Raw genomic sequence first — 16472 nt, forward strand, 5'->3', positions numbered from 1 at the left:
CATATCTGGCTGATGGGAGCCAAAGACTCAATCAGAGGTTACAATTAGCAATTAATACATTTGAAGCAAAAGGAACTTGTAACATCTCCTGGATCACATGGTATCTATTCAGGAGGCTTAAAACAAAATACTTAGCTGATGAATTCCAAGAATGCTGAGTCAAGAACACTAGTCTTTATAGAAAGGAACTCTTTAAAAGACCCTTTAGCTACTTAACAGAGCAGCACCCGCTACTGACTTCATCTGCACAGCAATGATTCTAGGGAATCTTGCCTACCAAGCTACTATTAAACCTTTCTAGTTATTTACACCTTTATAAAGTTTCTCCAGGCGACGTCTTAAATAGCACCCAAATCAATGGACGCTAACCTTAAAACAAATGTGTCCCCTCCCCCATCTATCATGTGATTAATGGAATTCTCCCACAACTTAGCTGGAAATATGCTTTTGCCAGTCAAACAGCTAAAGCAGAATCAGATAATTTTGGTATGACTCAACAAACGCACAGCTGTTCATTTAAATATATCCATCAAAAGTATAAATACGATCGTGAGAAAGAAAACGAGCAGTGTATACAGGGTCAGTGTACACAGTTGAACTGGCTGGCACTGAAGTAACCACAACAGAAAACAAGGGGAAGATGGGGACACGAGGCCGTAGTGGTTCTGTGCAGTAGGTGGAAAGGGACCAGGAAACTGATGTCACCTGAACACCACCCACCGAGCCCCGAGCACTCACTGACCTAAATAACAGGGACAAGGTCAAAGCGACGAGAAATGCACTCTACTAAGTGGGGGGAAAAGAAAGAAACTTCAGGGAAAAGATGATGCTCCGGAGAGGCATGAAAATGCTCACAGGGAGAACTGATGAATTGGGTTTGTCATTAAAAACAAAACTGAGCCCACCGGTGTGGCTCAGTGGTTGAGCATCGACCCATGCAGCAAGAGGTCGTCAGTTCAACTACCTGTCGGGACACATGCTCAAGTTGTGGACCAAATCCCCTGTGGGGGGCATGCAGGAGGCAGCCAATCGATGTTCTCGCTCATCAATGTTTCTATCTCTCTCTCCTTTACTCTCTCTCTAAAAAAACCAATAAAGAAAAAAAAACAAAAAAACGAACCAAAGCTCTGAGGCAGAAGACAACGAGGCAGGACTCTCACCTCCGTCTCTCTCCACCACCTTCGAAGGCGGTTATGATATCGTGAAGACACGAGAATCCCTCCCACAGTCCCAAAGCTAATAACTGAAATAATAACACCACCTCGTTCCAGGCAACCCCTTGCGCGGTTGTGAGAGTGACACTTTAAATGGAAAAAAGGAAACGGGGAGAGAACATGGAGAACATGCAGAGGGCGGGGTGCACCATCACGGGCAGTGCCCGTGCCAGCCCCCTAGACCCCCGGGCCTTCTGCAGGGACACGGCAGTCCGGTCAGAACAGGAGCGGAGGCACTGAAGACTTGGGTGCCCCTCTTCTTCTAATATGGAATTCAAAATAGCAACAAATAAAAAGAACATCTAATTCAAGAAGACAACTTCCAAGCTTTCCCTGAGCCATCACAAATCAAGTTCTTCCCCCAAAATAATCCCTCTGGCAGGGTGGCGGCGGGTGCACTGAGCTCTCGCTGAGCCCGACTACTCGGGGATCCTGCACGGAGACCAATCACATCCTCCACATTCGCGGGCAAACCTGTCTTACATTATCATAAGCAACAACTATTTCAACAATCCTGCCTCCCTCAGCCCCTAGTCCTCCCACATGTCCTCTCCATCCTTTCACGGAAAACTTTTCATAAAGAGCAATTGACACAGCTCCTTCCCTACCCTCCCTCTCCTCCACTCTGTCCATCACTGAGACACCTCTCGCTGAGGTTCGAATTCACTGCAGACCTTACCTTATCCTTCACCTTCACAGGGGAGCTTCTCAAAACTGATTCCCAAGCTCATGCCCAGAGGCTTTGATTCGATTGACCTGGGATGTGGCCTAGGAACCCCCCAGTATTCCGGCCCCTCAGTAATGCAGGTGGTGCTGAGGAGGCCGAGGCTGGTCTCAGGTCTGCGCTGCAGAACACCATGCTGAGAACCCTCTTCCCCAGGTTCCTTCCCTGGCAGGACTCAAAGGCTCCACTCTCGCTGGTGTCTACTTCTAGGTTTGGATCTTCTCAGTGTCCCTGGGTGGCAGTTTCCTCTTCTGCCACTCATCCCTTAAATCTTCACGCTCAAGGTGTTACCCAATTTTTTAGCTTCAGGACCACCCAGCTGAGACCAAACAACCAGGTTAAGAATGAATCACCCATTTGTTATAATGCACCCCCCCCCCCCGGTCTATTCCTTCCATATTGCCTTCTTCCCCTGTCATATGTTCTTGACTTTTCACTGTTTATAAAATTGATTTTTTTAAATGTTTTATTCCAGATATTTCAAGTTTCATAGAAACACAGAGAATAGTATGATAAACCCTATTTTTGGCCTCCCAGTTTCAAAAATAAACAACACCCTACCACCCAGTTTCAAAGAGGAGCAATCTTATTTCCTCTATTCTGCCAGTTTTCTCCTGGGGTATTTTAACAAGAACCCCAATGTCACATCATTACACCCACAAAGTCTCTAACAAATATTTTTGTCTAAACATAAATATAAAACCAACATCTCACCTAACAAAATTTAAAGTATCCCGCCTGTAAATATCATCTAAAGGCTAATCAGTGTTTTAATTTGCCCAATTTTAAACAACTATAAACACTCCCCCCCCAAAAAAAAAGTGTGGGGAGAGTGGGATAGCATTCCAAAAAGAAATTGTTTTTATCTCTTTTCAGGTATCATAACTAGCGGTAGGGTGGTAGATTGTGGCAGTATTGAGAAGGTGTGTGTATGACATGGAAGAGAGCAAATGAGTGCCTACGACATCTTCGAATTATAGCACCCCTGCTGCCCGGAGAACCAGAATTCTCTGTGTGGGTATTAGGAGACACCGATGTAACACAGAAAAGGTTAGGTACGAACCTTACAAACAATTGGAAGTGGAAGTTATCGGTACAGGCTCATGAAGTGTTCTATGTGTATGTACCTCTCTCAATAGACAGGCCTAGAAACAATGACCTACCCAGCAGCAGTGAACACTGCCAGGGCCCAGATTGTGGTGTTAAAGTACCATGTCCCACTAAAAGAAAATGCACTGAGCTAGGAGATTGCAATCACCAAATCTAGCCAGTGGGACATTAGAGATCAAATGACTGGATTCTTCAACAGGCAAACCGTAGGGAAAGGAAAGGAGTAAAAGAGGAACTTAAGGTTTAAGAGACTTAAAGACATAAAAAGATGTGCAAGACTAAACTGCAGTAGCCAGGTACGTGCACATGGGGGAAGAAACCATAAAGAAGGGCAACAAGGCAATCAGCATGGAAATCAGGGAAGTGGTTACTCCCGCAGGCAGAGGGGCTCCAAGTGATGGGGACATGCTAATGGGCGAAGGAGGCCACTACTGTTCTCTCTTCCTGCCTGGTGGTCACAAAAAAATATTCACCCTGTAATAATTTAACTAAGTAATGCATGTTTTGCATGGATATCTGCATTTGGGTTTTATTTTACAACGAAAATGTAAAAGGAGAAGAACAAAGTTGTTGTTTTACAAAGATGCAGACTAACACACACACAAGAGAGAGAGAAACATCGATGTGAGAAAGACACATCGAGTGGTTGCCACCCACACGACCCCAACCGGGGCCAGAGACAAACTGCAACCAACGTACGTGCCCTTAGCGGGAACCAAACCTGGGACTCTGGTCCGCGGGCCGACGTTCTAACTGCTGAGCCAAACTAGCCAGAGCATCACATCATTTTTTAAAAACCATACACAAAAATAAATATAAAAATTCTAGAAAATGGAACTACTTCTATCAAAAAGAAAAAAATCATATTGAGCTCTAAGAGTTAAACAAACAACAAAAGAACAGTGATCCTGAGCCCTGGCCAGTTTGGCTCAGCGGTTAGAGCGTCGACCTGTGGTCCAGAGAGACCTGGGTTCGATTCCCGCTAAGGGCATGTACCTCGGTTGCAGTTTGTCCCCGGCCCTTGTTGGTTGTGCGGGTGGCGGCCACTCGATGTGTCCCTTTCACGTCAATGTTTCTCTCTCTCTTCCTCTCTCTCCCTCCCACTCTATCTGAACAAAAAAATGTCCTCAGGTGAGGATAAAAAAAAAAAAAGAACAGTGATCCTGATACACATATAGGCATAGACATCAATGAAAGTAAATGGAGATCCCAAAAATAGACCAAAATGTATTTGGGAATTTATAACACAAAAGAAATCAAAGGAGAAAAGTTGGGGACTCCAGTAAAATCAGAGTGACTAACCAATAACAAGTGCCAATTTTATACTGACATTGCCTCTTCGTCTTCTCATGGGCCCATGCTGACCAGCAGAGCCTGCATCCCTGACCTTGCCTGGCAGCTGGAAAGGCACACGTGACTGAAGTTCCCACCAATGGAAGTACAAGTGATGTACGCAACTTCTGATCACTTGACCTGGACTTTCTCCTCTGTCCTTCACACTGAGGGAACCCAGATATGGTAGCAAGCCAGCTATGATCATGCCAATATCTACAGTGACAATTAAAGGGACCTGTGAATATGGGCTGTTCTGCTGACCGGCTTTGCTCCCACTGGGACTGTTAAATGAAGAAAAACTCAACATCAGTGTTCTTTGAACCGAGCATATTTTGGTGTGTTGCTTACAGCAGCTCAGCCTTCCCCTAATTAATAGAGCACCTATAGAAAAATTAAGTTGGATTCATACCTAACATTCCAGATGAATCAAAAATTCAAACCCAAAAACACATGACACTATAAGGAACCACGAGGTAGGGTTTTAACTCTAAGGAATGGAAAAGTCTTTTAACCATGACACAAAATCCTGAAGTCACAAAAAGTTGGATGCTATATTATCTCTATAAATCTTTCTAAACGTCTTTTCTTGACTATCTCCTCTTCCCCTAGAATGTAAGCTCTATGGAGCAGGAACTGGGATCTGTTTTCTTGACTGGTCTACAGCCCGTTGAGTGCCTGGAGAGGCATTCAATAAATATTTGTGAATGAATAAATTGATAAATTTAAGGTTATAAAAATTTAAACAATCTGCACAGGGAAATAAAAGACCTAATATAAATATCCTATCGCAAGGAGAATGAAAGAGGGGCACTAATTTTGTTCATGCATAGGAGCTCCCGTGAACTGATTTAAAAAAAGATCAAGAATCCAATAGGAAAAGAGACAAAGGACACAAACATAAAGGGACCAGAACAGGAAATACAAACCACCTTTAAATTTATGAAAAGATATTCTACGTCAACCAAAATGAGACAATGCAAACTGAAGCTACCATAAACTGTCATTTTTCACCTATCCATTTGGAAAAGACAAAAGTCCTATCAGTCTGACAACCACACAGGAATGGGCATGGTGTGAAGAAGCCGTGTTCTCGCCCACTGCTGCTGAAATCTGAAACTTCGCAAGCTTTGTGACCAGAGCAACTTGGTGATAAATTTCTACCAAAATTAAAATGCACGTACCCTTTGACCCAGCAATTCTACTACTAGAAATGGATCCTACAGATAAGCTCATGAACATGTTTGAAATGATATATGTACAGGGTTATTCCCTACAGTCTTGTTAATGAATAAAACTGAAAATGATCTATATAGCCATCAATATAGTACTGGTTCAATAAATCACAGTGCATCTACACAGTGGAATACTAGGCATCCATTTCAAGAGAATGCAGTATTGCCCTGGCCGGTTTGGCTCAGAGGTTAGAATGTCGGCCCACAGACCAAAGGGTCAAGGGTACAATTCTTGGGATGCAGGCTGGATCCCCGACCCCACATGGGGTCATTGGGTCATGCAGAAGGCAACCAACCAATGTGTCTCTCTCATATCCATGTTTCTCTTTCTCTCTCTCTCTCTCCCCCTCTCCATCCCTCTCCCTTTCATTCTCTCTCTAAAAAAAAAAAAAAAAATCAATCCTTGGGTAAGGATTAACAAACTAAATAAATAAATAAATAAATAAATAGAAATAATGCAGTATTAATTAGGAAGAACTTTCAAGAAATAGTATTTCAATGAAAGAATGTACAAAACAGTAAATATCACTAATTGTGTAAAAAAAGAAACAAAGAAAGAAAAAGAAATTACAATAATCTATAGGTCACATGCTAGTATATTACATATGACCTGAAACCTCTAGAAGAACACACAAGAAATTGGTAACAATGATTGCCTCTAGGAAGAATGACTGGGCACTTGGGAGACTTATTTTTCACTCTTTTGTTTCTTTCTAAACTTATAAACATTGATTATATTACCTTCCTACAAATAAGTAGTTTATAAAATAACAACACAAATATTCATTCCCAACCCCAGATATTTTATTTGACTTTATTTATTTTTTTGGATTCTCACCTGAGGATATTTTTATCTTCAGATAGAGCTGGAGGGAGAGAGGGAGGAAGAGATAGAGAGAGAGAAACATCAATGTGAGAGAGACACATTGATTGGTTGCCACCCGCACAACCCCAACCGGGGCCGGGGACAAACCGCAACTGAGGTACGTGCCCTTGGCTAGAATTGAACCTGGGGCTCTCTGGTCCACAGGCAACGCTCTTACCGCTGAGCCATACCAGCCAGGGCCCAACCCCAGATATTTTAAAACTTCTCTGGTGATTCCAACTGTCAACTACACTATGGAACTACTGAGCTGAATAATCTTAACCCCGATACATAATTAAGAATCACAGGGTTAGCAAGTAACTAACATCACCATCTCCTCCCCCTCCTTCAAATAGGCATATATGCAAAACAAAGTCAATCTCTTAATTCCATCCCCGTTGTTCATTACTTCCTCTTAAAACTAATTCAACCTCATGCCACCTTAACTGGGCATGAAAATATTTCAAATTGCTCCAAGGATGGTAGCCAAAACTAACAACTATGCTAATATATTAATGCAGCCTAGTGCCCAAAAACTTCCTTCCAGGCATCCCGAGATGAAAATTTTTGACATAAATGATACCTCGGAAACAATCCAAAGCTGTGTCTCATCTGCCTTAGAAAATAAAAACACACCTCTCATGACTGAAAGTCCAATGTCAACTGTCATGACTTTTGTTTTTTCCTTAATGTGAGTCTCCTCCTATCTCCCCCTTTAAATTATAGGCTAACCCCTCACTTGAGGACTGGTTATTATTATGTTATGGCCATATAAAGAACACTAAGCAGTCATTAGTTAGACTGAGATTCTGCTTAAAAGAAAAAATTCTGCTTAAAAGGGAAAATACCCACAACATAGGAAGTAGAGGGAAAAAGCAAGTCATAAAACAAAATGTATAGTCATTTTCCATCAATTTTTAAACATAACCAATATGTATATTTCATTTGTGTAGGAAAAGATTTGTATGTGAAAAAGTGTGTGTTCAAAATTATTAGCTACAAGTGAAAGAGAGAAGAGAGAAAATTATATATATATATTATATCTGTACATTACACTCTTTTATACTATTTGGAATTAAAAATCAAAGAAAAACTTTTATATAAAGAACAAAGTTTTTAAAAATAATAAATTAGACTTCCCTTAAAAAAGAAAGCCCCTGACAGCAACTAGAGACCTTCCCCAAAAGTGGTGAACCTAAGGAGGCTGCAGGGACCAACCCTGCAGACTTTAATCCTGAGCACCTTGCTTCTGTCTACACAAGTTTCCAATCACATCCGAGCAATCCCAGCCTTTAGCTCAGAGATACATACACGCACCAACATCTAGCACTTAAAGCCTCCCCTCAGAAACATTTTACAGACTCTAGTCTAAAGCAGGCACGTGTATTAACGCCACAGCTTAACACAACCTTAAAACCATTCCATCCTATTCTCAAGACTTCTCTACATAGATTTCAAAGTACTCCACAGGAAGCATAATATGAAAATGTGGCTCAGGAAAAGGTAAAAGTACGGAGACAGTAAAAAGATCAATGGTTGCCAGGGTTTGGGGTGGGGAGTGAGAGACAGGTGGAGCACAGAGGATCCCTAAGGCAGTGCAATACTCTGTATGATGCTATAATGGTGAATGCATGCATTACAGTCTTGTCCAAACCCACAGAATGTACAACACCAAGAGCAAACCCTAATATGAACTGTGAGCTTTGGGTGATGACGTGTCAATGCAGCTTCATCTGTTGCAATATATGCACCACTCTGGTGAAGATGCTAATAGTGGGAGAGGTTGTGAATGTACGGGAACGGGGTATATGAGAACTCTCTGTAATTTTTGTTCAATTTTGCTGTGAACCTAAAACTACTCTAAAACATTAAGTCTATTTCAAGAGGGGAGGGGAGGAGTAGTGGCCATGTAAGGTGAAAAGAATGGCAGGAGCACTTTATATTTAAGGAAATGTGGGTAGTGTTTGAACAACTTGGCCAAACTTTAAGAACTGTGCAGCTCCGTCGGAGAAAAAAGCCTACCTTCAAGGCAATGCAAGAACTAAGGCTGAGCCCTAACTTTCTTGTATTGGATTTATTTAAACCAACAAAACGATCACTGTGGCTAAGAAATTACCGTGTAGATTTGATCTCTGCCAAAGAGCATTAGAAGAGCTGATGGGTTGAAACGGCTCCACTGCTGGTTCCAGCGATGCTGCTCTGAGAGCTCCTGGGGAAAAGCTGACTCAGCTACCTCAGAGCTGGTGCCGGGTCATAGCTTCCCGCAGTCCTGCACGCAGTGTGCTCGTGTTCAGAGCTGCACGCATTAGTTCACCAGGGACATGGGGAGGGAGAGGTGCTCCTGGAATCTCCTGGAATAATGAGCAGTCCTCCAGCAGCTCCTGCTCTGGCAAGGCGAGACTCACAAGTGGCTCGGGGCTGCAGAGGGAAAGAAGAAAGAAAAACCATCTCAGCAAAAGAAAATCCTGCAGCTGGGAACGTACTGGCTAAAGAAAGCGCATACTTGACAGGCCTTTCCATTGGGACCACAAAACTAAAGCAGATTTATCATCCAAGCGAGTATGGGAAGGGTTGAAAAACACTGACGTGCAGTATGTTGAGGTCACAGACCCACACTGGTCTTGAAGTGTTTTTCCAAATACACAAAACCAAGTAAGACCTGCAGTTGGTAAATTTCAAGATCAAGTTCCATTCACCCCATACATCATTGACTCTAGCCGTTACAAAAAAAACAAAACCAAGGGCTTTGCATATATTCATTGTTCTATGAGGTCGGTCTAAGAATATAACGTTCAAGCAGTGCACAGTATGGAGTGAAAGTCTTTCCAGACACCTGGCCACTCTAGGGCGCCCCATGTACCAGAGGAACTAGTTTCTTGCATATCCACCCACCAACAATCTGGTTTGGGTCCGTTTTCCAGCACCGTTCTCAGCCGCCGATAGATCTAGTTCAAAGGCTCATGAAACAATGATGGAAAAGGAGCACCCAGCGGAAGGGACGGGGACTCTAGATAACTAAGGAAAAACAAAAAGCCTCCCAAGCTCCCTTTTCCTTTAGGAAGACTTTAAAAACATCAACATTTGCCAAAGGAAGAGGAAATTTTTAGTAGAACCAAACTTTCCCATTCAAATACTTAAGTGACACAAAACGTTGAAAAAACTTACTCCTTTCGGAAAACAGCTCTCTTGTTGTTGTTGTTTTTTTTTAACCTCAAGGAACATTTTGCCAAGAAAACTTCCACATAAATACATCTAAGCAGAAAACAAGCCCCAAAATACAGCATTCCTCAATAATTATTTGGAAGGAAAATCACATCAACCTTGAAATTCAAGGAAATGCTTCTGCAAATAATGTCAAACCTGTCCTCACTTTGGTTTAAATTGAGGCTCACAATCAATTTGATTTTGAAATTGTAAGGCACACTAAAAATAAGACACACAAAAATACCCCTTCACCCTCCACCCCCCTGTAGAAAGGTCAACCAGAAATGTGACATTTTCAGCAATCATTTAGAGAAGTTAAAGAGTAAAAATGCATTTCCAGAATGGACATCCTTAAAAACAAATTCATCAGCTCAGTAGCATTCACAAACCTTGACTTTCAGAACAAACTGTTGAAATCCTGGTATTTTCCAAGACGCTGGGGCCAGGGAAATTTGGCAGATTCACACTGAAGCTGCTTTCCCCTCTGCCAAAGACTAACTGCATTTTAGGAGGGGGCCAGTGCTAAGCTGCCCTGCCTAGGGCCAACCACCTCTAATATATAAGTACATACTGTTTGGGGGCAGATTTAGGTAAGCAAGAAAATCAGAAAACACTGCTGCATATTTTTCTGATTCTGTGTTTCCAAACCACAGGTGGACTTTTTAACAAATTACCCAGATGCTTCTGCTTCCCTAGCCCTACCACCTTCTCATCCTTCAAACTGGTGCCCAGGCTCTCCCGCCTCTGTTCAGCCTTCCCTAATACTTCTATTTTCCAGGTCTTTCCATTCTAATTACTCTGGTCCTTATATCCTATATGACTCAACTTGGCACTTAATCCTCTGCTTTGAACTGGGTTTTGCCTCGAAACTAATTTAAACTAGAATACGATAACATTTTCTTATTCTTCTGCTACATCCTCTTTCCAAAGAACCTAGCACCCAGCATACAGCTGATGCTCAGGAGTTAGTGAATAAAAATGATGTCTCCAAATTAAACATAATACGTGTTTTAAAATTCATCAGCTCTCAACCCATGACTTGTAGTCAACTGCAAGGAAGAACACTGGCTGGTAAAACGCGAGCTCAAGTTGGGAGGAAATTCTGGGCACTTAACTCTGGTCAGAACCGATCTCCCCACAAATACCTCTGATGCCAACGAGCAAGCTTGGCAGATGCTGAAAGGTAGTGTAAAGCAGTTGTGTTCAACCCCACAAAGTGTGATTTTAAAACTAATTTTTAAAAAGACATATGCATCAATTAAAATCAGTGCTATAAAACAAGTATCTATAATAGCACACTCCAGCAACTTGTCACAAAACTTTCATTGAGCTGAGTTTTTTCCAAAACCTTAGCCAACTCGTTTGCTTGGCTCTGGAGGGTTAATCATTGGCATCTAATCATGCCTCATGCCCGTGAAAATCTGACCCATAAAAGTCAGAGGCACATTCCTGTGAAGTGCTGGAGGGTGAGTGCGAGAAGGGGGAAGGAGAAATCCAACTCCAATTGCAGGCTTAACACAGTCCCACCTTTTTGTTTAATCCAATTGAAAAGAACATGCATAATGTCTTAAGTCATTGTAGAATGATGGGACCTGACTAACAGGCAGGCAGAAAAGGCACTTAAAATCAAACAAGTTCTTGGCAGTCAACATGGCAGCTAAGCAACAGGGAAAAAATTCAGGGCAAGTGTTTTCAACTTTTTAGTTATAACGGTGTCCTTGGCTTCTAGAAACGGTGGCTTCCAAATACGGCATATATCCTCAGTCTTTCAAGACAGCATCCCTTGTGTGGTGACGGATGTTAACCAGACTTAACTGTGATGATCATTTTACAATATATACAAATATCAAATCATTATGTTGTATACCTGACACGAACATAATGTTACATGTCAGTTGTACCTCGATTAAAAAAAAAAGACACCCTACTATTAACTGAATGACTATTAACTAACCTACTACAAGTGGCAGCACGTGGACCGAGGACACAGCCACACCCAGTTTTCCAACCCCCTAAGTGTGAGCTTACATAAATCATTCCACCGCCTTCAGTTTCCTTTCCCCTGAAACACAATAAATGCATCCTACCTGTGAGTGTTACTAATCGGGCCAGCTATCATTTAGTGAGCCCTTGGTTCTAGAACTGTGCTTAATCTCACACTTGTTTTATCAGATTTAATCCTAGCAACACCAAAATTGAGAGGCAGGTATTATTATTCCCATTCGAAACATAAGAAAACCATATTAGCAAGGCTGGGTAAAACTGTCCAAGATCACACTTTTTAAATAAGTGGCAAAACCCAGAACCAATTCAAGCTTTGCTGACTCTCAAATCCGTGTCCTTAATTACCAGTAAGTTCATTTCCATCTTGACTGTTTGCAGGAATTTAACTAAATGCTCCTAGTAGATCTTAGCTCCCGTTCCTGTTTTCCACCCCTCAGAGAATAGCAGAAGTGCTAAAACAGCGTGGCAGGAAAGCATAAAGCACGCCAACCCCAAACAATAACACAAATCACCTGCATGATACTACAAATGTCCTCTTGTTCTGGCTCTAAAATAACTGCCACAATAAAACACTGAGCATCCCTGAAGAATAGTCTACTCCTGGCACTGGAATACGGGGGCAAGACAGGTTTGATCTATTCGTAATTCTGGAGAAAGGCAACGGGGGTATCATCTGGTTTCCAAGATTCCCAATCTCCCAGGGGGAAAGAAAGTAGGTCATATGCCCCAGACAACTAATAAACTCAGGGGACACCACGCAACGCAAAGAACAAGGGGCGCCACACGAAGGTGGGAAAAGATAGCTGCTGGCTGAATGGGGAAGAGCAGAGGAGCAGGAAGGCTGTCTCCTCTCTGGGAGCCTCCAAATCGTAAATATAAACATAATAGTCATTAACCTTTGGCACTTGGGAATGAGAATTCCCAGGAAATTCTCTGGAATTCTTCAAATTATAGCTCACTCTTAAAATACTTCCAAACATTCTTCACTCATCATTATGGATATCTAAAAATAATTGTTCAATAAGAAAAAAACGTAATAGAATTTACGAAGAATGGTAGCCCATCACAAATATTCAAATGCTAGAAGATGCCAGTGAACATCTTTGGGCGGTAGTCCAATGGCGGGCCAAATCCAGCCCACAGTCTGTTGGTAAACAAAACTTCTATGGAATATGTTCATCGTGCCTCAGGTCTATAGCTGCTTTCACGCTGAAACAGCGGAGCAGGTAGTTTCGACTAAGTCCATAAGGCTTGCAAAGCCTAAAACATTCATTCTCTGGCCCTTGAGAGAAAAAGCCGGTTGACCCCTGCAACAACCTACATTTGGACCTACAAGCAAGGTGAACAGCACTACACAGAACCACATGTTGAAATTACCATTTTAGATACTTATTTTGTTTCGGAAACGTATTTCTTGGAATACTACTCACAGGACTGTGTGCTCTGTGCTATACATATGAACTTATATTTATGTTATTTGCAGGGATGGCACACCAGTAATAGCAGACAGGACCACGAACACACATTAATAACCTAGCAACAGCCACCGGGAATCCTGACGGGTTGTCCGCTCTGCGCTCCTACCCTGTCCCGGCTCTGGGCAATGTCAGTCTCGTCCTTCAGCTCCGCAGGGGTTAGCTTCCAACTTGACATCAGTGTGTTCCTGGGAGTTCCAACACTTTTCCCATTTACCTGATTTCTTAACTAATTTTTTTCAGAATTGAGACCCTTTCCAAGAAATCCTGGAAAGGCATTCTGCCATAGAAACACTATTTTCTCAAGCGTATATTTAAACACTGAGTAGGGATCAAACTCACTACATTTTAGAAGAATGGAGGGAAAATAGTTGTGGATAGAAGAGAAGCATGAGGAAGAACTCCAGGGTGTTTTAAGGACCAGATTCCGGTCCCTCTCGAAGCCTAGAGAGACTAGAGAGACGACAGCCAAAGTGGAGACAGGATGACAATGAGATTTCCTAATGCTTTGGCCCAGGGACAGTTGTAAAGCCCAAGTATCAGAGCACATTTCTCCTCCAGTGTTTAAATTGTAATCTGGCTGAAAAAAGAGGCATCCACTATGGATCATGATACGAGTATACTTAAGCACCACACTATCTTTCTGAAGATAACCTGCTTATAATATATAATCGCAAACATCCTCATCTGCAGTGGTTAGGTGGCCCATCAAAATCCATTTATCTGTCCAGCCAAAGACTCATTTATTTGTGCCAGAAAGATAAAACACAAGGATCCAGGAGAAAACTCAAGGGAACAAAGGCGGGGGGGCCACCATAGCACCAGGAGGGTTCTAGGCTTGGCCCGGAAGGGCCTGGATTGAATCCCAGCGCTGCCCATCACTAGACGACTGCCTGCCCACCGTCTCTCTCAGGCCAGAGGGTGGCCACACGTGCCTACATTGCATAGAGTGGGCGCTAATAAGGGGGGGGGGGGCATCATTATAAATGCAATAGTTAAAGAGCAATGACGAAGACTGAGCATTATAGGGGCTGAATTATTAGGTTGAATCAAACAGAAAGGCCAAAATTTGACCATTTTGACTCATAAAAAATAGTAGTTTTTAAGTAAATATTATAAAGGTCTGTGCAGGGAAACTTGAACGGAGAGAATATGAAAGACTAATACCCCATACACACTGCCCTACTGGTGGCAGCTTAGAACAAATCCAGACACCAGATGGGAAGGCGAGAGACTAAAATAGAACACCCTTTCGTCAACTCCCACTAGGTAGGAGGTGTGACTGCAGGGAAAAGATTCAACAAAAGACAGACAGGAAGACAAAGAAACACACACACCTCTCCTAGGTATCCCACGGAACTCACGCATTCTCTCTCTTCCTTCTCCATGCTTGCCTCCTCCTTTTCTTTCCGTTTTTCTTTCCCTACGCAACCCCCAAGCGGTGTCTTTTGTCAACCGGTTTGGAAAGGAAGGGGCATTTCTGCTCTGCTGATGTTACCAACTGCATAGTAGACCTTGTGGAGCAGTTGGTAGTTCGATAAAAAAATTCAACAAGTCTGTCACATCGCCCCCCCATTTGTCCATCTTCCCTTCATACAATAAGTGGTCATTTTTCAAATCCTGTGAGTCTTCACCCAGCTCATGGGTCTGTGGCTTCTCCATGGAGTCATGTCAATTCCTGGATGAGCTCTGAGTTTTAAGACACCCCACGAACCCAAACCCAAGTGGCTCTATTCCAACTGTATCGAATCACAAAAAGGTTCTGAGTGAAGAATTGGCACATCTTGCATAGAGAGGGACAGAGAGTAGGCAGAGGGAAGAAAGGAGGAACATGCATTTCCTCCATCCTCCCAACCCACTTCTCTCAAAACAGACCCTTCCCTGGTCGGTGAGCTCAATGGTTAGAGCATCGGCCTGAAGACCTAAGGGTCTTGGGTTCGGTCAAGGGCATGTATCTGGGTTGCAGGTTTGATCCCCGGCCCTGGTTGGGGCACATGAGGGAGGCAACCAATTCATGTTTCTCTCTCTCTCTCTCTCTCTCTCTCTCTCTCTCCCCACTCTTACTCCCTCCTACTCTAAAAAAATCAATGGAAAAAATATCGAGTGAGAATTAACAAAAATAAATAAATAAAATAATAAAAAAAAAAAACAGAACCTGACTTCACCGGGAACTGGATGGCCTTTCTCAGAGCACTGGGCCCAGCTCTTATGAGGCAGAGCCCGCGCCGGCTGCACCCCAGCCCCCCATCCCCACGAGGCGGGGTGTTTTATCTGCTGTCGCAGTAACGTGTAATCCTTGATGATTACCCTCACACATAATGCCACGAAGGCTTTCATCATCTAATGATCTCAAAGCGCTCTGTACGAGTTCACAGGTGTGCCACCTACCTGGGCCAGAACCAGACGCTCAGGTTTTCTAAAGAGATGTCGACATTGTGCTACTCCTAACCTTCCCTCTGGGGCTCCTGTGTCTATACACCCTCGCTAGGCCACTATCTGCAAAGCTTCAGTGGCAGCTTCTTCAAAGCAGTGGATCCGCATCCGACATCCTGCTCTATGCCCCACACCGGTCTAGCATCACGCCAGACTTACTTAGATATCTGCAGAGTGAATGACGCTTAAAATTACAGAAAAACCAGAAGCATTAACAATTTCAAGCTCATAAATTTGCTAAAGAAAACTTCTCTATCAGTAAATAGCTAAATTTCTACCCTAGACTTAAATTCAAAGCAGTGCAAAAAGTATCAAATACTCCTAATTGAGTGAAACAGGTTAACACAAGGAACATTAAAAAAATAACAAGAATTATAGAAAAAGTACTATTTCATAAGGGCGGTCTTTACTTTAGGATGGCAATATGTTTTCTTACTACATTTATTATATAACTACTCCAAATTAAGTTTTCAAAACTGTATGTTCAGAAATTTCCGAAAACACTGAAAGGGGCCGCTGCAAAGGAGGGGTACCAAAATGAATGAACAGAAAACTGAAGCTTTTAAAAATCATTTCTTGCCCTGGCCGGTTCGGCTCAGCGGTTAGAGCGTTGTCCCACGGTCCAGAGAGACCCGGGTTCGGTTCCCGCTAAGGGCACATACCTCGGTTGTAGTTTGTCCTGGCCCTGGTTGGTCAGGCGGGAAGCAGCCACTCGATGTGTCCCTTTCACGTTGATGTTTCTCTCTCTTCCTCTCTCTCCCTCCCACTCTATCTGAGCAAAAATGGAAAAATGTCCTCAGGTGAGGATAAAAAAAAAAAAAAAAAAATCATTTCTTCAAGGCCCTCTTGCAAATATTTATGTCACAGTTACCAACC

General features: G+C 42.7%; 1 protein-coding gene across 2 annotated transcripts in view; it reads right to left on the reverse strand.

The window, feature by feature from the left end:
* ACVR1 (activin A receptor type 1) overlaps positions 1-16472 on the reverse strand; it is a 130436-nt gene that overhangs the window by 68605 nt on the left and 45359 nt on the right. For both annotated transcript variants that reach the window (XM_036254739.1, XM_036254737.1), the window contains exon 2: positions 8597-8898. The gene's annotated coding sequence lies outside the window, so the exon portion shown is untranslated. The remainder of the gene's footprint in view (positions 1-8596; positions 8899-16472) is intronic.

Source organism: Molossus molossus, unplaced genomic scaffold (genome assembly GCF_014108415.1).
Source record: "Molossus molossus isolate mMolMol1 unplaced genomic scaffold, mMolMol1.p scaffold_m16_p_11, whole genome shotgun sequence".
Lineage (NCBI taxonomy): Eukaryota > Metazoa > Chordata > Mammalia > Chiroptera > Molossidae > Molossus > Molossus molossus.